This window comes from Saimiri boliviensis, chromosome X (genome assembly GCF_048565385.1).
Source record: "Saimiri boliviensis isolate mSaiBol1 chromosome X, mSaiBol1.pri, whole genome shotgun sequence".
Taxonomy (NCBI): domain Eukaryota; kingdom Metazoa; phylum Chordata; class Mammalia; order Primates; family Cebidae; genus Saimiri; species Saimiri boliviensis.
This window is the reverse complement of record NC_133470.1, coordinates 37,644,712-37,669,857: the sequence shown is the minus strand read 5'-3', so window position 1 is coordinate 37,669,857 and position 25,146 is coordinate 37,644,712. Positions and strand designations below refer to the sequence as shown.

At 42.1% G+C, this 25,146-nt stretch overlaps 1 protein-coding gene across 5 annotated transcripts in view; it reads right to left on the bottom strand.

Moving 5' to 3' along the window:
• The window catches only part of USP9X (ubiquitin specific peptidase 9 X-linked), a 153,585-nt gene extending 128,806 nt beyond the window's left edge, over window positions 1-24,779 (bottom strand). For 3 of the 5 annotated variants that reach the window (XM_074392152.1, XM_074392155.1, XM_074392154.1), the window contains exon 1: window positions 24,094-24,779. The gene's annotated coding sequence lies outside the window, so the exon portion shown is untranslated. The remainder of the gene's footprint in view (window positions 1-24,093) is intronic. The other 2 variants (XM_074392156.1, XM_003924034.4) reach the window with 1 other exon arrangement.
• Window positions 24,780-25,146: the final 367 nt, after the last annotated feature.

Sequence of the window (25,146 nt, the reverse complement as noted above, 5' to 3'; positions counted from 1 at the left end):
AAAAAAATATTTTTTTTTATGAAAACACTTAAAGCCTCTGGAAATTGTCCTAAAGGCATATAGCAAATGAAACAATAATTTATTCAAGAAAATTACCATCTCTCAGTAAGGACAGTCTGTGGCATTTGAGCCAGCTCAGGACAGTAGCTCCATTCCAGGTAAGTACAGCTAAGAACACACCTCCCTCCACCCAGCTCCCAGTTGAATGTATCTCCCCAGGAGGAAAAGGCAGCCAGCATTTCTCATCACCCACAAGTCTGAGTTGCAGAGACTCTACTGCAGGCAAGAGTGGCTGAGAAGTCTGGGGCTCTTTTCTCCAGCTAGGCCCCACTTGTGAGGCAGACACTCTCAACTCCAGGTGGAGCAGGTCAAGAAAAGTGTGGTCCTAATGGCCCTCACTCTACCTCACTTAGAGTCAAGATTCCATGACAGGCAAAGGCAAGCTCAGAAGATCAAAGGCTGCTTCCCCCACCCAGAACCCTGCTCAAGAAGCAGAGGTGTCACTCTGAGAAGTGAGCCACTGTCCAACCCGGTTCTGAAGCAGTGGTGTAGATTTTGCCCAGTGGGAAAGGCAGGCCATTAAGAACCCCGTCTCTATTAAAAATACAAAAAATTCGCTGGGCATGGTGGTGTGTGCCTGTAATCCCAGCTACTCAGGAGGCTGAGGCAGGAGAATTGCCTGAACCCAGGAGGCGGAGGTTGCGGTGAGCCGAGATCGCGCCATTGCACTCCAGCCTGGGTAACAAGAGCGAAACTCCGTCTCAAAAAAAAAAAAAAAAAAAAGAACACAGTTCTGAAGTTGTCGTAAAGTGAACTATTTGAAACAGAATATGGTTAATGTCCTGAGAGTGTGTTGGACAACCAAAAAAAAACAGAAGAAATCATGGCAGTAAGCAGCTATCAAAAAGGTCTGTAGTTCCACGACAGCAACAAGTTAAACCATCCAGACAGCAGCTTACCAGAAAGAACCAGGGAAATACAAGCTGAGAACCACCTTCCTGGGGTCAGAACTAACCTCAGGCACACACTCAAAAGATTATCCATGGAAAGCATGAGAATTTAATTGGATCAAACTGTGGGGCAATTTATGTTCCAAGGCATCATTTAAAACAATAGAGCAATCAGTAGGCAATAAGTGGAGGGTAATATGTGCATGTGACACCAACACAGAGAGAGGCTTAACGCAGAAAGCACAGAAACTCACAAAGCCTTGCTAAAATCACCGTCATCCCAGGCATGACTAACACTACACCCTCAGAAGAACATCACAGGCTGAGGGGTGGGCACTGAAATAGTTCCGCCAGTCACTAGATAAATAAGGAAGCAAAAAACAAAGCTGCTAGAGGTATGGGGTATCCAAAGTTGCTATATTATATAAAAGATCCAGTTTTCAACAAAAAATTTTAAGACATGAACAGAAGAATGTGTGGCCCACATACAGGAAAAAAGTAGGCAAAAGAAACTGACTTTGAAAGTCCAGACTTAGCAGAGACCTCAAAAACAGCTATCATGCTTTTATGTTCAATGAACGTTAAAGGAAGCCATGCTTAAAGAAGTAAAATACGACAATTCAGTGTAAACAACAGAGACTAACCATAGAGATAAAATAAATTGAAATTAACAAAAAAAAAAAACAAATGGAAATTCTGCTGTTGAAAAGTACAATAACCGAAATGAAAAATTTAGCCGATCAGCCGTCAGAACAAAGCAGCAGCCAAGCTGAAGATATAGACTGCTGGATTAAGCAATCTGAACATAGAAAAACGAACAGAGCCTCATAGAAATGTGTGACAAATTAAGCAAACCAACATATGCATAATGAAGAGTCCCAGAAAGAGAGAAAAGGGAACAGAAAGACATTTGAAGAAATCATAGTCAAAAACTGCCTCCAAATTTAATGAAAACCGTTAATCTACAAACCTAAAAACCTCGACAAACTCCAAGCAAGATAAATTCAAAAAGATCCAGAGTGAGAAACATTATCAACTGTCAAAAGCCAAATACAAAGAGAATTTTGAATGCAGCAAAAATTGAATCAATCACCACATACAAAGGATCATCAATAAGAAAAACAGCTGATTTCTCATCAGAAAACATTAAGACCAGAAGGCAGTGGGATGGCATTCTCAAAGCACTGAAACTATCAGGCCAGGCACGGTGGTTCACACCTGTAACCCCAACACTTTGGAAGGCAAAGGCGGGTGGATCACCTGAGGACAAAAGTTCGAGACCAGCCTGGTCAACATGGTGAAACCCTATCTCTACTAAAAATACAAAAATGTAGCCAGGCCTGGCAGCAGGCACCTGTAATAGCAGCTACTCAGGAGGCTGAGGCAGGAGAATCTCTTGAACCGGGGAAGCAGAGGTTGCAGAGAGGTCTGATCGTGCCACTGCACGCCAGCCTGGGCAACAGGGGGCGGAAGGGTGAAGGGAAGAAAAGAAAACTATCAACCAAACTTCTTTCAAAAAATGAATTCAGGGCCTGGTGTGGTGGCTCATGCCTGTAATCCCAGCACTTTGGGAGGCCGAGGTGGGTGGATGACCTGAGGTCAGGAGTTCAAGACCAGTGTGGCCAATATGGTGAAATCCATCTCTACTAAAAATACAAAAAAGTAGCCAAGCGTGGTGGCAGGCACCTGTAATCTCAGCTACTCAGGAGGCTGAGGAAGGAGAATTGCTTGAACCCTGAAGAAGGAAGTTGCAGTAACTCAAGATCACGCCATTGCATTTCAGCCTGGGTGACAGAGAGAGACTCTGTCTTTAAAAAAAAAAAAAGAAAAAAACTCAGAAATCAGCTTCCAGTATGGCAACCTGAGGAGCAGGACAAAACACAAATCTCTGTGAAAGAACACTGGTAAATGCAATTATGCAATTTTAAGAAAACAGTATGAATGCATATTTCTCCTTTCTCTTAACTGATTTAAAATGTATTGTATAAAACAATGTGTGTATAATTCATTGTTGGGCCTATTACATATTGAAATGTTTCCCAGTAACATTATCAACTGACTTGAAATGCATCAAAGACCTAAATGTAAGATAAAAAAACTATAGAACTTTTAGAATAAAACATGGGGGTAAATCTTAATGACCTAGGGTTTGGCAATGGATTCTAACAGATACAAAACCAAAAGCAGAAGCAACAACAAAAAAAAATTAATGGGACTTTTATCAAAAGTTTAAAATTTCTGTGATCCAAAGAACACTATAAACAGTGAAAAGACAACCCACAAAATACAAGAAAAACATTTACAAATAATGTATCCAGTAAGGGAATTGTATCTAGAATATACGAAGAATTCATACAACTCAACAATAAAAAGACAAACCAATTGAAAAATGGGCAAAGGATCTGATGTGTAAGACATACAAATGGTCAATAAGCACCTGAGAAGATACTCAACATCATTAGCCATTAGGGAAATGCATACCAACACCACAATGAAATACCACTTCACACCCACTAGGATGGCTATAATCAAAAAGGCAGAAAACACAAGTGATGGCAAGGGGAGAAACTGGAACCCTTGTGCATTGCTGGAAGAAATATAAAATGGTGCAGCCACTGTGGAAAATGGTATGGTGATTCCTCAAAAAGGTAAACACAGAATTTACATATGATACACATACAGCAATTCCACTTCTGGGTATACACTCAAAAGAACTGAAGGGGACTTGAACAAATATTTGTACACCCGGGTTGATAGCAGCAATAGTCACAATAGCCAAAATGTGCAAGTGCGTGTCCATTTGACAGATGAATGTGTCAATAAAATATATATACAAACAATGAAAAATTATCCAGCTTTAGAAAGGAAGGGAATTTTGACATGATACAACATGGATAAACCTTGAGGGGCACTATGTTAACTGAAATAGAGCAGTCACAAAAGGACAAATATTTTGATTCCACTTATGAGGTACCTAGATTCATCAAATTCACAGACAAAATAGAATAGTGGTTGCCACTTTTCCCCAACACATTAATGTTTTGTACTCACAAGTAACAAAAGCTGAAACGCAGCATGGGGTTGGGGGTTATAGGTCTGGACCAGATGCTCATCATCACCACCCCCATACCCCGCATTCTTCTTCTTGGCTTAGTCTGGCCACATGCACATCTGTCTCAGAAGTATGTATGCAGTTCTACATGATATTTATGCATTTTAGCCTTGTCTCCCTGAGACATCCCAACCCTCCCTTATACCTGCCCCTTCCATCAAGCTAGCTTTTTCAAGTCCTATATTTCCTATAGTTTGTCAGGAATTTAGGATATTTTAAACTGCACTATTTTACTGGAATTTTTATTGTTTTGTTAGTGCTCTAATTACAAAGCAAAATAGCTTTGGAATTACTTTTTTTTTTAACTGATTTTTTTTTTTTTTTTTTTTTGAGACAGAGTCTCACTCTGTCACCCAAGCTGGAGTGCAGTGGTGCGATCTCAGCTCACTGCAACCTCCACCTCCCGGGTTCAAACGATTCTCCTGCCTCAGCCTCCCAAGCAGCTGTAACTATAGGGGACCACCACCACACGCGGCTAATTTTTGTATTTTTGGCAGAGACAGGGTTTCACCATATTGGCCAGGCTGGTCTCAAACTCTTGACCTTGTGATCTGCCCACCCTAGCCTCCCAAAGTGCTGGGATTACAGATGTGAGCCACCGTGTACGGCCAACTGATTTTTTTTTTTTTTGAGATGGAGTTTCGCTCTTGTTGCCCAGGCTGGAGGGCAATGGCGCAGTATCGGCTAACTGCAACCTCTGCCACCCAGGTTCAAGAGATTCTCCTGCCTCAGCCTCCCAAGCAGCTGAGATTACAGGCAAACGCCACCATGCCCGACTAATTTTGTATTTTTAGTAGACAGTTTCTCCATGTTGGTCAGGCTGGTCTCGGAACTCCCGACCTCAAGTGATCCACCCGCCTCAGTCTCCCAAAGTGCTGGGATTACAGGCATGAGCCACCACACCCACCCAGTTTACTCTTAATCCCATTTTTCCCTATACATTTTGGTACCTGATTTTTGCAGACCATAAGGTTTTTAGTAATGCATATACTGCAGCATGACAGGTCGATAACAGATGATGTTCAAGTATTTTTTTTTTTCTCTCAAGATGGCTAATACCTCCAGAAACTGTTGGAAAGCTTTAATAGGAGAATGTATGGGAAGTACCAGACACATGGAGTGACCCAAGAAACAGTAGGTGTTTTAACAAGTACTGATAATTTCTCTTCAAATGCTGATTATTACCCCCTCTTGACAATTCTTATTTTTGAACCTTCAGAGGGTCCCTATGAATATAATCTCTAGACCAGCCCAGAGGAAAATTATTCTCCAAACCATAAATTACCAGAATTTTCTGCTCCTGGTATACATATCAAAGTTGCTTAGGTTGATTTTTAAATAAATTAACAGCCTTAACAGTTTTACTGATATAGCTGTTATTTCATTGCATTAACACAAAATCCTACCTTATTTTAAAATTATTTTGTCTTACTTTTAGAAGTAAGTTTCAAGTTAAAGGTATAAGCCATGTGAAGTGGCTCACACCTGTAATAGCAACACTTTGGGAGGCCGAGGTGGGCAGATGACTTGAGCCCAGGAGTTGCCCAGCACACCAGCCTGGGCAATATGGCAAAATCCTTCTCTACAAAAAATACAAAAATTAGCTGGGTATGGTGGCATGTACCTGTAGTCCCAACTACTGGGGGTGCTGAGGCAGGAGGATGGCTTAAGCCAAGGAGTTCAAGAGTATAGTGAGCTGTGATCGTGCCACTGCACTCCAGCCTAGGTGACAGAGCGAGAACCTGTCTCAAAAAAAGGGGGAGTGGGGGTGGTATCTTACTCTCTAGAAGACAATTCATAGCATAATACTCCTATCAGATTTTGTGCTGGCTCTAAAGAAAATGTGACAGTAGGGAAAATTAAACTAGTCACGAGATTATAAAACTATGTGGTGCTATACAACTTACTAATTGTTGAGTTAAAGAATGAACAAATGAATGACCCTTTTAGGTAGAAATATAAGTGTCTTTCCCATTTCATAAACAGAAAAATAACCTAGTAAATACAGAATTGCAGTCCCAGTTCCAGTCATTTAATGCCAAATGCCAGGTTTCTAGCAATAATACTAAGCTGGCTCAAGCTTGCAAATTCTGGTTCTACCTTAACAGAATTTCCAAAAACCAATTTAATCACTTTCTACTTAATGTTGCTTAAATAAATGCAGACATGAAATTAGAATTAAATTCCTTATGTTTACTGCTCTTATTACTAAAACCAAAGTAAATTTATAAACGAAATACAAATAATACTATTAATATAATGTGACAGATGACAGTGTACTACTGAATGCTAAGGCATGGGTTCCTTTTGAGTGTTGCATGGCTATATCACCATCATCAAATGTTCCTACTTCTACTTGAATCATTACACTACTCTATACAGTGTCCTGTGACATTATTTGCCCTTGGCACCAACACATTATTCATGTGTTAGGTCTGCCTCTGTTCTCATTATCCCACGAATCTAATGGTACAACTGAGGAAGGCAATAAAAAACACAAAGCTAACATTAGTACTGAAATGATGTAACAGTTCTTAATGTTGAAGAGTATCGTAAAAATGAAAAAAAAAGTATTTTAAATATAAAACACTTTTGTTTTAACTTGAACACAAAAAGGTCACCAAAGAGATACTTACAAGGCTAAAACCTTGCAGGGAATGGGGGAGGAGAGCTCAAAGAATATTAAGATTTGGAAATTAACTGCTCCAAATGTAGTAAATTACATCTCATCTCCCTTTGGACATTTTATTTTACAGCAGTGTGAGGCCCACTGCTGTTAGCAGAAAGGTCTTTTTCTTTCTTCTATTGAGTCAAAAATCAAGTTTATCTTGTCATTAATACCTACTGGTTATAGTTCCACTTCCTGAAACAAAAAGTTAATACTCACCATCTGCTATATTGTAAGTCTTCAAAATACTAAGACTTATGGTGAATATACCCCAGGCTCTTTTCAAGAAAATAAATATACTTTTGCTTAATACTTCTTTTTAAAATGGTTACAAAGGCTGTAAAGTTCCAATAAATTCCAGTCCCTAATCAGCCAACAGGTGAGCAATGTTGACTAAATGTTAGACGTAAGTCACATCAGATGTTACAAAAGGTATGCCTAATTGTCAGTCTACTCTGTTGAAAGAACAGGTAAAGATGAACTCAAAGTTACGCTGGGTGCAGTGGCTGGGTGCAGTGACTTAAGCCCGTAATCCCAGCACTCTGGGAGGCCCAGGCAGGCTCTACTAAAAAATATAAGAATTAGCTGGGCGTGGTGGCAGGCTCCTGTAATCCCAGCTACTAGGGAGTCTGAGGCAAGGAGACTGCTTGAACCCAAGAGGCAGAGGTTGCAGTGAGCCAAGATCACGTCACTGCACTCCAGCCTGGGTGAGAGTGCAAGACACTGTCTCAAAAAATAAACAGAGTTATCTGTTAACAGCTTTTTACCAATTTTGTCAAAGTTATCTAACTTTTCTAAGTTACTAAACCTACCATGAAATGACGACCCAACACACTAAAAACAAAGATCTCATTTATTTGACATTTTAGACAAGACAGTGTTATTAACTTTTTTTTTTTTTTTTTTTGAGACAGAGTCTCACTGTCACCCAGACTCCAGTGCCATGGCACAATCTCAACTCACTGCAATCTCCACCTGCCAGGCTCCAACAATTCTCGTACCTCAGCCTCTCAAGTTGCTGGGATTACAGGGTAGTGCCACCACACCCAGCTAATTATTTTTTTGTATTTTTAGTAGAGACCTGTTTTCACTATGTTAGCCAGACTGGTCTTGAACTACTGACCTCAAGTGATCTGCCCACCTCAGCCTCTCAAAGTGCTGGGATTACAGGCATGAACCACTATGCCCAGCCTCATAACATTTTTCTGTGCCTCCAATGGGTGCTCTTTTTGTCTTATCTTCCAAAACTAGATTGGTTAAGTCATAAATGTCAAGAATCTGAAAAAGTAAACCAAAGTATTTCAAATTCCTTTTAATCAATGAGATCATAAATTTTTTTTCAGTTTTTTAAAATAACAGCCTTGAGATCTAATTCACACACCATACAAATCGTCCATTTAAAGTGTACAAGTCAAAGGTTTTCAGTATATTCAGAGTTGTACAATTATCACCAAAATCGATCTCATTTTACATCGTCTCTAAAAGAAACTTCCTACCATCCATACTCCCTTCCCTCCAACCTCCCTCAGCCCTATGCTAATCTATTTTCTGACTCTATGAATTGGCCCATTCTGGACATTTCATATATATGGTATCATGCAATATGAGGTCTTTTGTGACTGGTTTCTTTTACTTTACTGTAATGTTTTCAAAGTTCATCCAAGCTATAGTATGTATCAGTACTTCATTACTTTTCATTGGCAGATAATATTCCATTATATATTTTATTTATGTAGTCATCACTTGATCAACAATGGGCATTCAAGTTGTTTCCATAATAGAGTTTTATACACACAAATTCCAATAAGAAAGATCTGGGAACTAGCCTCTAAAGTCTGTCTTTATGGCCGGGCGCGGTGGCTCAAGCCTGTAATCCCAGCACTTTGGGAGGCCGAGGCGGGTGGATCACAAGGTCGAGAGATCGAGACCAACCTGGTCAACATGGTGAAACCCCGTCTCTACTAAAAATACAAAAAATTAGCTGGGCATGGTGGCGCGTGCCTGTAATCCCAGCTACTCAGGAGGCTGAGGCAGGAGAATTGCCTGAACCCAGGAGGCGGAGGTTGCGGTGAGCCGAGATCGTGCCATTGCACTCCAGCCTGGGTAACAAGAGCGAAACTCCGTCTCAAAAAAAAAAAAAAAAAAAAAAAAAAAGTCTGTCTTTACACACTTAATTAATCCTAAAGGTGCAAACACACAAAATAACACCGTGAGGGCTAATACTCAAATAAAAACAGAAAAATCTAAAGTGAAAGCTATACCAAATTACTGCAGATGAAATTTTGAAATACAATGTTAAAGCAAAAATGAAAACATTAGAAATTTAAAATATAGTATACAAAAACCGAAAATATTTAAATTCAATATGTGGTACCTTCTCCCTATACAGACACTATTATTAAACAAAGAGACCAGAGGTCAGCAATTTTTTGACAGAATATCACATATAAAATTAGAAGCAGAACAGCTAAAAGCAAGGGATGCTCATCTTTAAAATAAAAGTGTTGGCTAGGTGTCGTGGATCACCTGAGGTCAGGAGTTCAAGACCAGCCTGGCCAACGGGTGAAATCCTGACTCTACTAAAAATACAAAAATTATCTGGGCATGGTGGTGGGCACCTGTAATCTCAGCTACTTGGGAGGCTGAGACAGGAGAATTGCTTGAAACCAGGAGGCAGAGGTTGCGGTAAGCTGAGATCACGCCACTGCACTCCAGCCTGGGTGACAAGAGTGAAACTCCGTCTCAAAAAAAAAAAAATTTAAAGGCCAGGTGAGGTGGTTCACACCTGTAATCCCAGCACTTTGGGAGGCCGAGGCAGGCACCAGAGGTCAGGAGTTCAAGACCAGACTGGCCAACATGGTGAAACCAAGCCTGTATTAAAATTACAAAAACTAGCCTGGTGTGGTGGTGTGTCTATAATCTCAGCTACTTGGGAGGCTGAGGCAGGAGTATCACTTGAACCTGGGAGGCGGAGGTTGCAGTGAGCCAAGATCATGCCACTGTACTCCAGCCTGGGTGACAGAACGAGACTCCGTCTCCAAAATAATAATAAAAAAATTAAAAAGTAAAAAGAGAGTTGGATGCTAAGGGTCCTTTTAGCTAGATTTTATGAAAGAGCAAATAATACCTGTGTGCCATTGGCAAATGCAAGCCAGGAGGCAAAAAAAAAAAAAAAAGGAAAAATGCTAATTAAGAAAAAAGACAATTGAAATAGCTTATATGCAGTAGAGAGCTCATTTATGCAGACATAACGTAATGTAGTGGTTAACGCTAAAGGATGAAGATAGACTGCCTTAGTTTGAACTCCTGTTCTACTACTTAACTAGGTATACAAGCTGGACAAGTCATTCAACCTCCCTGCCTTGGTTTCCTTATATATATACACACAACAGAGACAGTAATATCTACCTTTTAGGACTGTTGTAAGAAAATAAAGAATTTATGCAGGTGAAGCAATTTCATAGATCCTCACACATAGGTGCTACGTGTTAGTGACTGTTACCTGCAAGAAGTTTACAAAGTAGAATGAGAGAATACGTTAAGAACTAAATTGAAAACTTACAATTTACAACAGAGCAGCACAATGTGAGCACCAAGAAAAAAACATCTAAATTAGACTGGGATATACTGAAAGATGTAAGATGAAATGCTATCCGGGTTTTGCTTCAAAATGGAAGGGACAGGTAAAAAAAGAGACTAGCCAAGAGTTGAAGCTTGTTGATGGGCATATGGAGGTTTATCTACATCTGTGTATGTTTGATTTTTCCTTAATACAAAGCTTGGAAAAGGAGTAAATTGGAAGAAGGTAGAGACTATCTATTAAAGGCTTCTCGGAAGAGGTAACATTTGAGCTGCAGGCCAAATAAATAGCAAACAAGTAGCAGTGCATGGTTCTGGGCATGGTGGCAGGTGCCTATAATCCCAAATACTCGGGAGGCTGAATCACTTGAAACCGGGAGGCAGAAGTTGCAGTGAGCCAACATCACGCTACGGAGCTCCAGCTTTGGCCAATAGAGCGAGACAGCATTTCAAAAACTAAATACATAAATAAAAGACAGAGGTCAGAGTATTTGGGGTTTTACAGGGAGGAGGTAGATGCATAAGAGAACCTTCTGGGGTGCTGGAAATATTCTATATCTTGATCTGAATGATTACACAGATGTACACATTTTTCTAAAATTTATCAAGCTATACAATCTAATGTTTGTGCATTTTACTGTAAGTTATCTCAAAGTAAAATTTACAGTAGATAAGCCACTCAAAAGATAACATTCAACTTCTCTTGGTGGTCCAAGACACTGGTTCTCAAAGATCCCTGAGGTCCCTGAGACCCTTTCAAGAGGTCAGAGAGGTCAAACTTGTTTCCATAAAACTTTACTTGCCACTTTCACTGTCATTCTTTCTAAAGTGTACTGTGGAGTTTTTCCAGAGGCTACATAATGTATTACATCACAATAGATTGAAGCCAGAAGGAGGCAGAGAATCCAGTTATTTTCTATTAAGCCAGATGAGATATGCACAACATGTAAAACAATGCCTCTTTTTTTTTTTTTGAGACGGAGTTTTGCTCTTGTTACCCAGGCTGGAGTGCAATGGTGCCATCTCGGCTCACCGCAACCTCCGCCTCCTGGGTTCAGGCAATTCTCCTGCCTCAGCCTCCTGAGTAGCCGGGATTACAGGCACGCACCACCATGCCCAGCGAATTTTTTGTATTTTTAGTAGAGATGGGGTTTCACCATGTTGACCAGGATGGTCTCGATCTCTTGACCTCGTGATCCACCCACCTCAGCCTCCCAAAGTGCTGGGATTACAGGCTTGAGCCACCGCACCCGGCCAACAATGCCTCTCTTCTAATTTTTGTTCTAGAAAAGTTATTTTTCATAAATATACTATCTACATTGACATGCAGTGTGTTTTGTTACTTTTAAAAGCATACATAACTTTATTAAATGTCTGTTTTCATTTCTAATACAGTAAAGAATCAATGGCTGTAACCCCACATAAACAAAAGCTCTTTGGGATCCTCAGTAATTTAAGACTATAAAAGCATCCTGAGACCAACAAGTCTGAGAATGACTTGCCTAAGAAATATAATAAAAATAAGCTTCTTTTGCTGGTTCTCTTACAGTAATAAGAAATGAGGTATCAACATTTTCTCTGAAACCATCTGTGCCAGATAAAAATCACTGCTACTATATTTATCTGTGTATTTTCATCTTCAATTTGGAAAAAATAATTTCCCCCTAAATATTATTTCCCCTAGCAGGCTATATCACTTTTTAGCAGCAGTTATGTTCTTAAAGCCTAACCTAGACTGCAGATGAAAACTTAGCAAAACTTTAAAATGCTCTGCCAACAAAGAAATTACACCCTGGCTACAAAGTCTATGGTCCCTAAATTCATAGTACAAACTCTGGGCCAAGCACAATTAACCCACAGGATTCTAAATAAAATAGTCCTTCAGACCATACACAGGAGAAACAAGGCGGAGGAGACATTCAAGATGTTGGACTGACAATTGGAGGAATATGATCAACTCCTAAACCCATTAACATGTTTTTACCTTTCCTATTTTCCTTTACTTGACAATTTCTCTTCTCTAGACTACAGATTTTTCCACATCCCTAGGAATAAAGATTAAAATTTAAGAACTAAAAAAGAAGTAGTTTAACTCACCTCTTGTCCAACATCGTGGTTTTACAGAGTTATTAATGACCCAAGAGGTTAGTTAAATGATTTAACACAGGGAGGGGAGTAACTGGAACTAAAACACAGCTCTTGGCCAGGCACAATGGCTCGAGAAATGGCTAACGCCTGTAATTCAAGTACTTTGCGAGGCCAAGGTGGCCTCATCACCTGAGGTCAGAAGTTTGAGACCAGCCTGGCTAACATGAGGAAACTCGGTCTCTACAAAAAATACAAAAATTAGCCAGTGGTGGTGGCGCATGCCTGTAATCCCAGCTATGCAGGAGAATCACTTGAATCCGGGAGGGAAACGCTGCAGTGAGCCGAGACTGCACCACTGCACTCCAGCCTGGGCAGCAGAGAAAGACTCTTGTCTCAAAAAATATATAAAATAAAATTAAAACACAGCCTGACTCCAAGTCCACTGACTACGTTCTCACTTAAAATAGTAAAGCTAACCGACAAAATAGGAAGCAATTAAATTATTACAATTATTTAAGCAATCAGATTATTCATCTATGTTTGTATATCAAACTATTTTAAGGCAAAATAACATCTACACAAACCAAGGAAAGAGGCTTCAGTTAATGCTCTCTGGATACCAGTGTCTAACCCCTTACAGTGGCGGTGGTGGAGTGGGGGTGGGGGGACGGGACACACTTGTGCTTTAATAATCCACTGTCTAAGGAATCACATTGGGAGAGTAGTCATTCTATAACCCAGATTCTTTTCTCTCTATGACCTTTCAACAGATCTCAAAAGACAGCAGCTCTCAGTGAGGAAAGGAAATTGGGGGTGGCAGGAAAAGTTGAAAGGGAAGACAACAGAGGTGTTTTGCTTTTTAGCTCAGTACTCCATTCTGTGGCAAAAAAAGCCAAACTCAAATTAGCAGCACCTCCCTCATACCATGGGAGCACCCCACTGATCTCATTCCTTTATTCCATTCCCTAATCATTATGTATTATCTCTCAGGAGAACTGTTAAAATACCATCTCAATCTCCCATGACCCAAACTCTCAAACACATCTGCCACGAATGCCATCAGAATTATCTTTCAAAAACAAACACAAATCTAATGTCTCCTTTTACTTAAATTTGAAAGTATATATCTCATTACCTTAACAGTAAAAGGAATATGTCCTAACCTAACACTCAAGGTCACCCCTTTTGATTTTAGCTTCTTCAAACTACCTTTCAGCCCCATCTCCATAACCCCTCCCCTCCCCTCCCCGAGTCTCCAGTGTTCCTTCCACTCTCCTACTAGTTTTTCCCCTGAAAACACTATACTTTCACATGTTCATTGCTCCATTTCAAATGATGATTCTCAATTTTGCCCTCAGGGCACAACTGGCATTGTCTGAAGACATGGGGAGGTGGGGGCTATACCACTGGCATCTTGTGGATAGAAGCCAGGACTGAGAGGGACAGCAACTCACAACAAACAATTATCTGGCCCAAACTGTCAATAGTGTCGAGGTTAAAAAAAAAAAACCCTGCCTGATAGCAAGTTGCTCCCTCTGCCTGGAAGTCCCTGCTCTAATTAATAGAGCCATGAAAACAGGACATCCTTCAAGACCTCACCCAATGCCAAACAATGATTTCTCCATCTCTCCTACTATACTTTTCACACCTCTATTTAATAAAGCTGTAATTGCACTGTATAATTGTCTGGCTCACAATACTTCAGAAAGTAGACAATCATCTTTATATACCCTCTGGTGCCTAAAATGGCACAGGGTGAGCATTCCTTACCTGAAAATCTGGAATTCAAAACGTTCCAAAATCTGAACTTTTTTTTTTTTTTTTTGAGACAGAGTCTCACTCTGTTGCCCAGGCTGGAGTGCTTGAAACCGGGAGGTGGAAGTTACAGTGAGCCAAGATTACTGCAACCTCCACCTCCCGGTTTCAAGCAATTCTCTGGCCTCAGCCTCCTAAGTAGCTGAGATTACAGGCGCACACTACCACGCCTGGCTAATTTTTGTATTTTTAGTAGAGACAGGGTCTCATCATGTTGGCCAGGATGGTGTCAAACTCCTAATCTCAAGTGATCCGCCCACCTCAGCCTCCCAAGTACTGGGATTATGGGGGTGAGCCACCGTGTCTGACCTCAAAATTTGGATTTTGAATTTCACTCTAGTATTCCTAATATTCCAAAATCTGGGGCTGGGGCAGGGGGAATACAAAATTGGAAACACTTCTGATCCCAAGCATTTTGGATAAGGGATACTCAACTCAATCTACATTAAATGAATAACTTCTATTCAATCATAGTAAGGTAGTACTGACATGATTCTCCTTCCCATCATGCATGAGGATAACAAAGCGATCCTCAGCTGACATTGATATGCCTCAGATAATGACATGCACTGACATCAGACAAGAAACAAGCCGGGCACGGTGGCTCACACTCGTAATCCCAACACTCTGGGAGGCCAAGGCGGGCAGATCACCTGAGGTCAGGAGTTCGAGACCAGCCTGGCCAACACAGTGAAACCCTATCTCGACTAAAAACACAAAAATTAGCCGGGTGTAGTGCTGCGCACCTGTAATCCCAGCTACTCGGGAGGTTGAACCAGGACAATCGCTTGAACCCAGGAGTCGCAGGTTGCAGTGAGTTGAGATTGTGCTATTGTACTCTAGCCTGGGCAACAAGAGCAAAACTTCATCTCAAAAAAATAAAATAAAATAAATAAGGCTCAGCGTGGTGGCTCACCCTTGTAATCCCAGCACTTTGGGAGGCTGAGGTGGGTGGATCACGAGGTCAGGCGTTCAATAACCAGCCTATCCAATATGGTGAAGTCCCGTTTTTACTAAAAAAAAAAAAAAAATACAAAAATTAGCTGGGCATGGTGGCACACACCTGTAGTCCCAGATACTCAGGAGGCTAAGGCAGGAGAATCGCTTGAACCCAGGAGGGGGAGGTTGCAGTGAGCCAAGATTGTGCCACTACACTCTAGCCTGGGCGACAGAGACTCTGCCTCAAAATAAATAAATACATACACCTGTAGGCACTATAGTAGGTTCCTCCTCCAGCACTCAGTCTGGCCCCGCAATCCCTCTTGCTTCAGCTCTGCACACTCCAAGTCAACTCTTAAAAATCCTGGATAATTGATGATATCTACAAAGGACATAGTAAACAGATAATATGCATACTGATTAAATGAGATTTTCTATATTTTCAAAAGTCTAGACAAATGCTGTACACAGCCAGTATCCTCCTTTCACATTCCTGAAAATAAGAGAGAAGTAAAAAATTTCAAAAACAACAGTCACATGTTTTTAGGGGTTTTTCCCACTCACAGAATACAGAAAATTATAATATTTCTAATTATACCCTCACCTTTCAAATGTAAGCTTCACCATACATTTGCCATACTTAATTCCTATTTCATTCTAATTATTTCATTCACTATTTGAACAAACCCAACTAACCTAACCAATGAGCACAACCTAAACCAGTAAGGTTTAAGATTCATATCCCTAACCTGCTCCCTATGTCTCAATGATATTTAAGACCTCCAGGTTATGCACTTTTACATTTTTGTTTTCTACTCATAAAAGGGCAAAATACATCTGAACTTACACATAAACACAAGATACTGCTGTACAAATACAGCAAAGCTGCTGAAACCAAACTATTCTCATGCAATACCATCTTGCAATAAAAAGAAACCCCTTTCGGGCCGGGCACGGTGGCTCAAGCCTGTAATCCCAGTACTTTGGGAGGCTGAGGCGGGTGGATCACAAGGTCAAGAGATCGAGACGATCCTGGTCAACATGGTGAAACCCCGTCTCTACTAAAGATATAAAAAATTAGCTGGGCATGGTGGCACGTGCCTGTAATCCCAGCTACTCAGGAGGCTGAGGCAGGAGAATTGCCTGAACCCAGGAGGCGGAGGTTGCGGTGAGCCGAGATCATGCCATTGCACTCCAGCCTGGGTAACAAGGACGAAACCCCGTCTCAAAAAAAAAAAAAAAGAAACCCCTTTCATCAGCTAATGTACAGAAGTCCGAACCTGACTTGAGGAAAGGAGGTTCAGAGTTGTTAACATATAGTGTATCAAACGGGAGGTCAAACACAGTGGCTCAGGTCTATAATCCTCTGGGAGGCCAAAGCAGAAGGACTGCTTGAGACCAGGAGTTTGAGACCAGCCTGGGAAACACAGCCAGACCCCTGTTCTCTACCAAACATTAGCCAGGTGAGGTAGTGTAGGCCTGTAGTCCTACTTACTCGGCAGGCTGAGGTGCGAGGATGCCTTGAACCCAGGAATTCCAGGCTGCAATGAGCTATGATTGCGCCACCACACTCCAGCCATCATTGCTCTTAACTGGGGACTGGAAAACTATGGTAACAGACCAATTCCAGCTCCTGTTTTGTACAGCTCACAAGTCAAGAACGGATATCACACAAAACATTTGCAATCAATTTGATGACAAGAACACTGAACTGCGCCGGGCGCGGTGGCTCAAGCCTGTAATCCCAGCACTTTGGGAGGCCGAGGCGGGTGGATCACGAGGTCGAGAGATCGAGACCATCCTGGTCAACACGGTGAAACCCCGTCTCTACTAAAAATACAAAAAATTAGCTGGGCATGGTGGCACGTGCCTGTAATCCCAGCTACTCAGGAGGCTGAGGCAGGAGAATTGCCTGAGCCCAGGAGGCGGAGGTTGCGGTGAACCGAGATCGCGCCATTGTACTCCAGCCTGGGTAACAAGGGCGAAACTCCGTCTCAAAAAAAAAAAAAAAAAAAACACTGAACTTTATCCAATTAAGCAAAATACTGTATTACCTCCCCTTCACATACATATACCAAATTCTGTTGTTCTCATTAGACTTACATTATACTTAATTGTATTTTATTATACTTTTTATTTCGTTAATAAAAAATTTACCCAATGTCCTCAATTTTGCCTCTCAGCCCACAAAGTCCAAAGTATTTTTACTGTGTGGCCCTTTACAGAAGAAGTTTACTGATCCCTACTCTGAACTCCAAATATGTTACCAAGCAGAGCAACCAAACCTTTGTACACTACACCTTGACCAGAGAGAAAATACTGTTAGGCAGAAATGGGTCTAACACTGTAGGGTAACTTCCATGCTCTCGGGGGTCCGAGTTAATAAAGAGGGGCCTTACTTAGTAGTCCTAAGTAACCAACTGACAGAAAAGACCAGAAAAGTGAGATGTAACCAAAAGCCTCAACTTATAACTCTCAATAGCCACCAAAGGCAGCATGCATAATATGGACATAAAGGACAGTAACAGGAGGCTTTATCACTCTTTTCCTTTTTCCACCCAATTCACAGGCTCTGTAGAAGATGGGATCTATTATCCAAGATTACCAGCTCAAACTCATCCCAAGGAAAACAATTCCTTTGATTATGGTTGACTAACATGGGACATACATGTTCAAAGCTCACATGATTAATAAGGATAAACCATAGGGTGCCATAAAATGAAGATGGATCAATTCTGTATAAGAGGTTGTAGGTACTGCAAGTTAAATTCTGCCCCAGATTTTTCCCATTCATGTAATCAAGTGGTTATTATAAACAGTATTATTCTAGATGCTTTGTATTACACAAAGGTAAAGGATAGACTCCCTGATCTTATTATCCATTACCAGGGAGAAAATTTAATGTTAATTTTATGAGTGACGACAGAGAATTTAATAATTAATATGATTTGACACATACAGAAATAGCTTCATAAAAAAGGCAGTCTATGGCATGCTATCTTGGTCAACTTACTTCCCCCCTTTGAGCCATTTTTCTCATCTGAAAAATGAAGGGTCTGACTAGAACTGGGATCTCTTCCAGAACTATTTACTGGAACAGGATTGGTAAGGCAAGTGACTCTGAGTTGTAAAGATAATTAGCAAAAAGTAAAATAGCAAGAATATAATGATAAACTAACTATATTCATCCAACAGTTACTGAGTGTCTGTATGCCAGGCACTTTCTAGGTGCTAAGGATATTATCAGTGACTTAGGATGAAAGCCACTAAACTTAAAGACAGAATTTGGAAGACAAAATTAATCAAAACACAAACAAAAGAAACAAATAGATAAACAGTATAGATAATAGAGCATCAATACAGCAAAGGAATGGCAGGAATAAGGGGTGACACCAGAGTATGTAATTTCTGGTCAAAAATTAACAGCATCAGAAGTACAGCTATTCCTAAAGCCAATATGCCAAGAATTTTAAAAGAACCTATTTCTACTATGCTTGACATTTGGGCTCACTGGAAAAGAATGGAGTTCAGAATGAAATTCTATTTAAAGTAACAAAAAAATTCAATTGGCATATACCATAACAAGGTTTTTTTAAAATAACAACTTAATCCAATCTCTCCTATAAGGTACATAAAAGAATGCCAGAAATTAGCGCTAAAAGGACTTTAGAGATCAGCTAGTCCAGCCCACCTCACTTCATACAATGTTAGCTTCTAGACAACAGTAATCTCTACAACAGTACCTAGCAGATGCCCAAAAAGTATTTGTTAAATGGTAAAAAGGAAACTAATGTCTTAACAAATATTAACGTTTATAGTAGAGCTGGAACCATATCAGGAAGATGCTAAGTGAAAATAAATTTGATATATATGTGCACATATACTACATATATTACATGTGAGTGTGGAATCCCTGTCTCTTCCAGTGTTTGAGCTTTTCACTACATGTTGTGTTTCAGTCTGTTATTTTTGACTGTGTGACTAACAAATCTAAACTCAAGCAAGAGTACTGCTGCCTAAGACATGCAAAGGGTCTTGTATCTCCCCTTTCCCTAAAAGGGATTGCAAAAAAAAAAACCCCAGTTACACATAAGACTCACCTATTGAGCAAATATATTTTGAAAAAGGTCCACAGATGATTGATAAAGAGGTGGTAGAAAATCCTTGTTAGGCAGTTAGAATAAAATTGAAAACCCATTTGCTGCCAAATATAAGGTATGTGTGTATACATATGCTGAAGCCACCAAGATTTAGCATGGGTATGTTTGAAGAATAAATTTTAGGTAAGCGATCTCATCCTAACAATATGCTTTTGCACAAGTTACTCCTTAAAAGTATATTACAATGGTCATCACTTTATAATTCACAGTAACTAATTGATAAATTCAATGCCCACCATAGGTAAGTGTTAGAAGTTTCTTTCTTCCTTACAGTAATTACATCAATTTCTTTCATGATCGTTAGAATCCCATTTTCTATGATATAATCTAACAAAAAGATCTTTCAGGAATCTTGTGTCACACTAAGAATGCTCATAGAGCCAGGCACAGTGTCTCACACCTGGAATCCTAACACTTTGGAAGGCCCAAGTGGGCAGACTGCTTGAGCCCAGGAGTTTAGGACCAGCTTGAGCAACGTGGCAAAACCCCATCTTTATAAAGACAAAAAAAAAAACAAAAAACCACAAACACACACACACACACACACACACACACACACACACACACGCCAAGCATAGTGGCAAGCGCCTGTAGTCCCAGCTACTCGGGAGGCTGAGGTGAGAGGATCACCTGAGTCCAGGAGAGGTTAAGGCTGCAGTGAACCGTGACCACTTCAGCCTGGGTGAGAGAGCAAGAATCTTTCTCAAAAAAAAAAAAAAAAAAAAAAAACTTCGAAGATCCTGAACTCCTACAGGCCTTCCTGCTGCCATCTCCCCACCATTACAACTTAGTCCAATGGACCAAGGGGATTAAGAGACAGAAACACCAAACAAATGACTGTTATTATTACATTTGTTCCATAAAACAATTATAAATCAATGCCAAAACAACACAAAACTCAAAACAAATAAGACTCTAAATTCTCAAACTGAGACAACAGAATTTCATGTGATACTAAATGGTCATTTATGGCATTATTTAAATAAATTACTAGAAGACAAACTTGTAGCCTCTTCACATTTTAGGAATGTTAAGTTGCCTAGTATTTTCTCATAAACCCACCAACTAATACCTCCCTGAGCATGCTGGAAGATATATGGAAAGGGAGAAACCTATCTGCCACATAGCTTTTAACATCTCCCTTGGACGACCAAGATATTTATCAAATTGGAGACTATTTTGATAGTCTTAAAAACTAAACTAAATCTAAACCTACTCTAGTACAAGAAACAAAAGCTCTAAATGCTTTTTTAAAAATAGCAATCAGTGTCATTTCACTAACATTAGCACAGTAGTTGAAGCGCCACTGGTTGAACCTGACAGACCTCAGACCCATCTCCATAAGATAATAAATGGAAACCGCTTAACAGCGCTGAGAGATAATTAACACTCAAATGATAATCATGCTAATAACTAAAAAAATTGAGAAAAAAATCCATTTTCTGATTTATCCACTTGAAAGTTCTAACAACATGATAAAAAGAATAGTCCAGTGGTTTTCAACTCCGAATGCAAGTAAAAATCATCCACAATGCTTTTTTTTTTTTTTGAGACGGAGTTTCACTCTTGTTACCCAGGCTGGAGTGCAATGGCGCGATCTCGGCTCACCCCAACCTCCGCCTCCTGGGTTCAGGCAATTCTCCTGCCTCAGCCTCCTGAGTAGCTGGGATTACAGGCACGTGCCACCATGCCCAGCTAATTTTTTGTATTTTTAGTAGAGATGGGGTTTCACCACGTTGACCAGGATGGTCTCGATCTCTTGACCTTGTGATCCACCCTCCTGGGCCTCCCAAAGTGCTGGGATTACAGGCTTGAGCCACCGCGCCCGGCCCACAATGCTTTTAAAATATACCTCCGCCTAGGCCCCATATCAGTTCAATTAATCAGTTTCTGGGGTTGGGACCCAGGGATCAGTTTTGGGTTCTTTTTTGTTTTTTGGTTTTTTTTTTTCCCTTAAACCCTGCCAAGTGATTCTCATGTCCAGTCAGGGTTGAGGTCCAATGTATTAACTTTTTCCCAAATGTTAACATTAAGACTATGTTAAAATACAAGAACTTAGCAATAAATAGGATGGCTTTCAAAACCACAGCTCCTAAAAGAACCAAACGAAAATTAAAATCCTGTTCTTCCCTTTTTGAAAAAAAAAAAAAAAAAAAAGAAAAACATTTCAAGGCTCAGAAAACATACCTACAAGAGGGAAAACATAATGCAGGCTACCGTAAAAAGTAATACATTCTTTTAGAATAAAAATCAACTAATGCAATCTCAGGATAAGACACCCCCCTTCATTGCCCAAAAGACTTACAAGGCGTCTAATCCATTAACACACACCACTAAATATTTCAAATAACTTTCTTAAACCTGTTTTAAACAAAGATTGGTTTCAATATAAAAATTTTGAAACAACGTTAGAAATTGATCTTATGAAATATAAATAAGCTCAAAGAACGCTTGTTATGTGACCAACTAATCAAGAACTGGATGACTGGCAAATTCATGACAAACATCTGTTTCAAAACCATAAGCTACATTACTACCATGTCAAAGAAAAAATCTAAGACAGCCAAGAAATCTCAAATCTTAAGATATTAAAAAACGTACTTCAAGACTCGAAGAAAAAAGATCTCAAGTAAATCCTACTTGAGCATTCCATAGATAAAACATGAGAACTGGGAGGCCAAGGCAGGCGGATCACGAGGTCAGGAGATCGAGGCCATCCTGGCTAACACGGTGAAACTCGTCTCTACTAAAAATACATAAAATTAGCCAGGTGTAATCTCAGCTACTGGAGAGTCTGAGGCAGGAGATTCGCATGAACCCTGGAGGCGGAGGTTGCAGTGAGCCAAGATCACACCACTGCACTCCAGCCTGGGCGACAGTGCAAGACTGGTCTCAAAAAAAAAAGAAAGTGTAAGCACTAGAGACCCCAATACCCTGGTGAAAGGTAAAATCTGTCCTTCAAAGTTCCTTCCTGAAGTAACTTAGATTCTCACATGTACTGTTCCTGCTATTACTCCCGCCAGAAATTCTCTCAGAAACTACCAAGGTCAGCAAACAAAAGAAACATGAGAACGTTGATAACCAGAATTGCAAGTTATATGTTCATGCAAAAAAATACAAGAAAAGGGGTAGAGAGAATTGATACAGTCCAAACGTCCTATTTTTAAATTAGAGAAAACAAAATAGTAAAATACCAGAGACATTTTGAGTTCACCTGTGGAACACCAATTTCAAATACTTCAAGCTTTCACTCCACCCAAACGCTGGGACGATAAAGTTTAAAGGGTTAAAGTTAGATGTATGACAAAACACACGAGTCTAAAAATTGAGAAAACGAATGTTCACACTTTTGTACATTTAATACATAATTCTTCAAGCATTTGAAGGCATCTGCTGAAACCAAAATGGCAGCCCAGCGAATTAAAAGACCAGCGAGATCTAAAGGAGAGTTTGTAGTCTATTTTTAAGTTCAAGTTTACTAACCAGCCAAGCTAGTCATGGTTAAGGAGTCCTTACCTAAGGGTAGATAATGAGCTCCGACAGGGTTAAGTACTTGTCGGAAAGTTTCCTAATCAATGCATCCCAAATTATTCTTCCTCAAAAGTGAAAGTATTCAATGTTACGTAAATTTAGGGACTCTTGGGTTTCCAGGTAAAAGAACGGTACAAATACTTCTCTCCCCGAAAAATAAAGTATGAATATTTAACCTATGCCTACAACTTATTTAAATTCAAAGACAATCTGAAGCAATTATACACACCTGTAAACTGCACCGTGGAAATTCAATTAACGTTTTAACTAAGGAACTTCCAAAAAATAACATGCTTAATTTAAGCAGGTTCTACTAGAAATTTCGCAAATCCTCCTGTAAGTTCTAGTCGCTACAGAAACCCATACAAATAATTTAGGAAGCCACCTATACACCTGCTCTATAACTCTTTAACTTATTTCACAATGAATGAAAAATCAGCCATTTATCCAACCTGAAGCCTCACGTCACAAGAATCTGAAGATCTGATCACTGACAAACTCGCACATGCTATTATTTTTTGTAGAAATAGTTAAAAATACAAAGGTAATAGGTCCAAGGTAGCTTAGAAGCGATTTCTGCATTCAAAAACCCCTTTCAAGGCTTTGGCCCTCTGCAAATTAAGGGAGGCGAAGGTGGTGTAGGAGGCCGATAACCCGGCTCGGACTCCGGGAGCCCAGGGCAGGGGAGAAACTGCGGGTTATCGCGGGAGGGTGGGGGGAGGCGGACAAGTCGTCAGGCCTGATAGCCAGGCGTAGCCGAGGCCTAGCTCCCCGGCTCCAAATCACTCCACCTCAGTAATGGCGTTTGGTGTCAAGTGGAACCCGACGGCGTAGGAAAGCGGCGGCCGGGTCGGGGGCGGTTAGCCCCCAATACGGACCCGGACCACTGGTGCGGACAGCGGGTGCGGGGGGGGGGGCTGCCCGCCACGCCCGGAGACTCCATCCTCCTACTCGGCCCCAGACAGGACGGGAAGGGGGAGGAGGGGGAGGGACGGAGCCGTCAGCCATTTTCCCTTACAGTCCAAAACACACAGACACGCTCTCGGGACACCGGCTCTGCACCCAACACCGGCCCGCGCGCCCGCCCAGCCCGGGCTGGAGGCGGAGGAACCGGGAAGCCCCGGCCCGTCCAGCAGCCGTCTAGGGAAAAAGCTCGCACACACGCACACCCCCCCCCGCCCTCCTCCCCTCACCCACTTCCAGCTGTTGGCCCTGGGAAGGCGCGTCGCCCCGACGCAGCTGGCCACTCACCGCACGACACAGACGCCTTCTCAGAACCAGGGCACGCGGAGGCGGGAGGCAGCAGGCGACGGTGGGGCTCGGTCCCGGGACAAGACCTACCCTGGGTGCATCCCAGGCCCGGGTGACGGGTAACAAAGTGTATCGAAAGGCTGCGGCTGCCGGGCTCCGGGCTCCGGGCGTCTCAACAAGGAGGCTGCACACCGGTGCCGGAACTCGCTCCTCGCCGCGCCCGCCTCCTCCTCCTCCTCCTCGGCCGGCGACGGCCCTCTTCCCCCTTCTCCCCTCACACTGGGGCTCTCGCTGAGCTCAGACGGCTCCGGGCGGTGCGTTTCTCCTGCGTCACCTCCTCCAGCTCCTCCTCCTGCAGCGACGGCTTCACCTTCCCCTAGTCGCCGCCTCTGTCCCCGCTCTGGGCCTGGTCGCTTTGCAGCAGCTCGGTCCTCACTCCCGGCGCCGACCCGAGCACCGGGCGCTAAGGCGGCCGCCTCCCGTGAGAGAGAGGCGGCGGCGGCGGCGGGCTCCCGCGAGGCCTGGGAGCTGTGCAAGGCGGGGAGGGGCTCGGCGCGGCAGAGGCCCTAACGGGGCCGGGTGCAGAGAGGTTGCGGCTCCGGCGGCGGCGGAGACTGGCGTCCGCAGCCGCGGATACCCGTCCTCGTCAATATGGCGGCTCCGGCAAACCAAAAAAAAAAAAAAACCGCTCGGCCAGTGGCGGCGGCGGTAGCGACGGCGACGGCAGCAGCGGTGGCGGCGGCAGCGGCGCAGACTCCCACTAGCCCCAGTACCGCCCAACACCCGAGGTTCTCCGCCCCCGTCAGGCCCCGCCCCTTTGAGGCCCCTCCTCTCGGCCCTCCCCCTGCTCCTGCCCAGCCCCCTCCCGCTCAGCTGCCCCCTCTTCTGCCCCTCCTCCCCGGCCCGTCAAGCCTGAGAGAGCAGCGCGAGTCTCCGAGGGGGCCGGGCTAGGGCGCGAGACGCCTGGAACCCGGAGAGCTAGGGTGGGGGAAGGGAAGACAATGCGGTAAAGATTGTTCGCGCAGTACCGTTCCTTTCGGCTGGCCCCTCCAG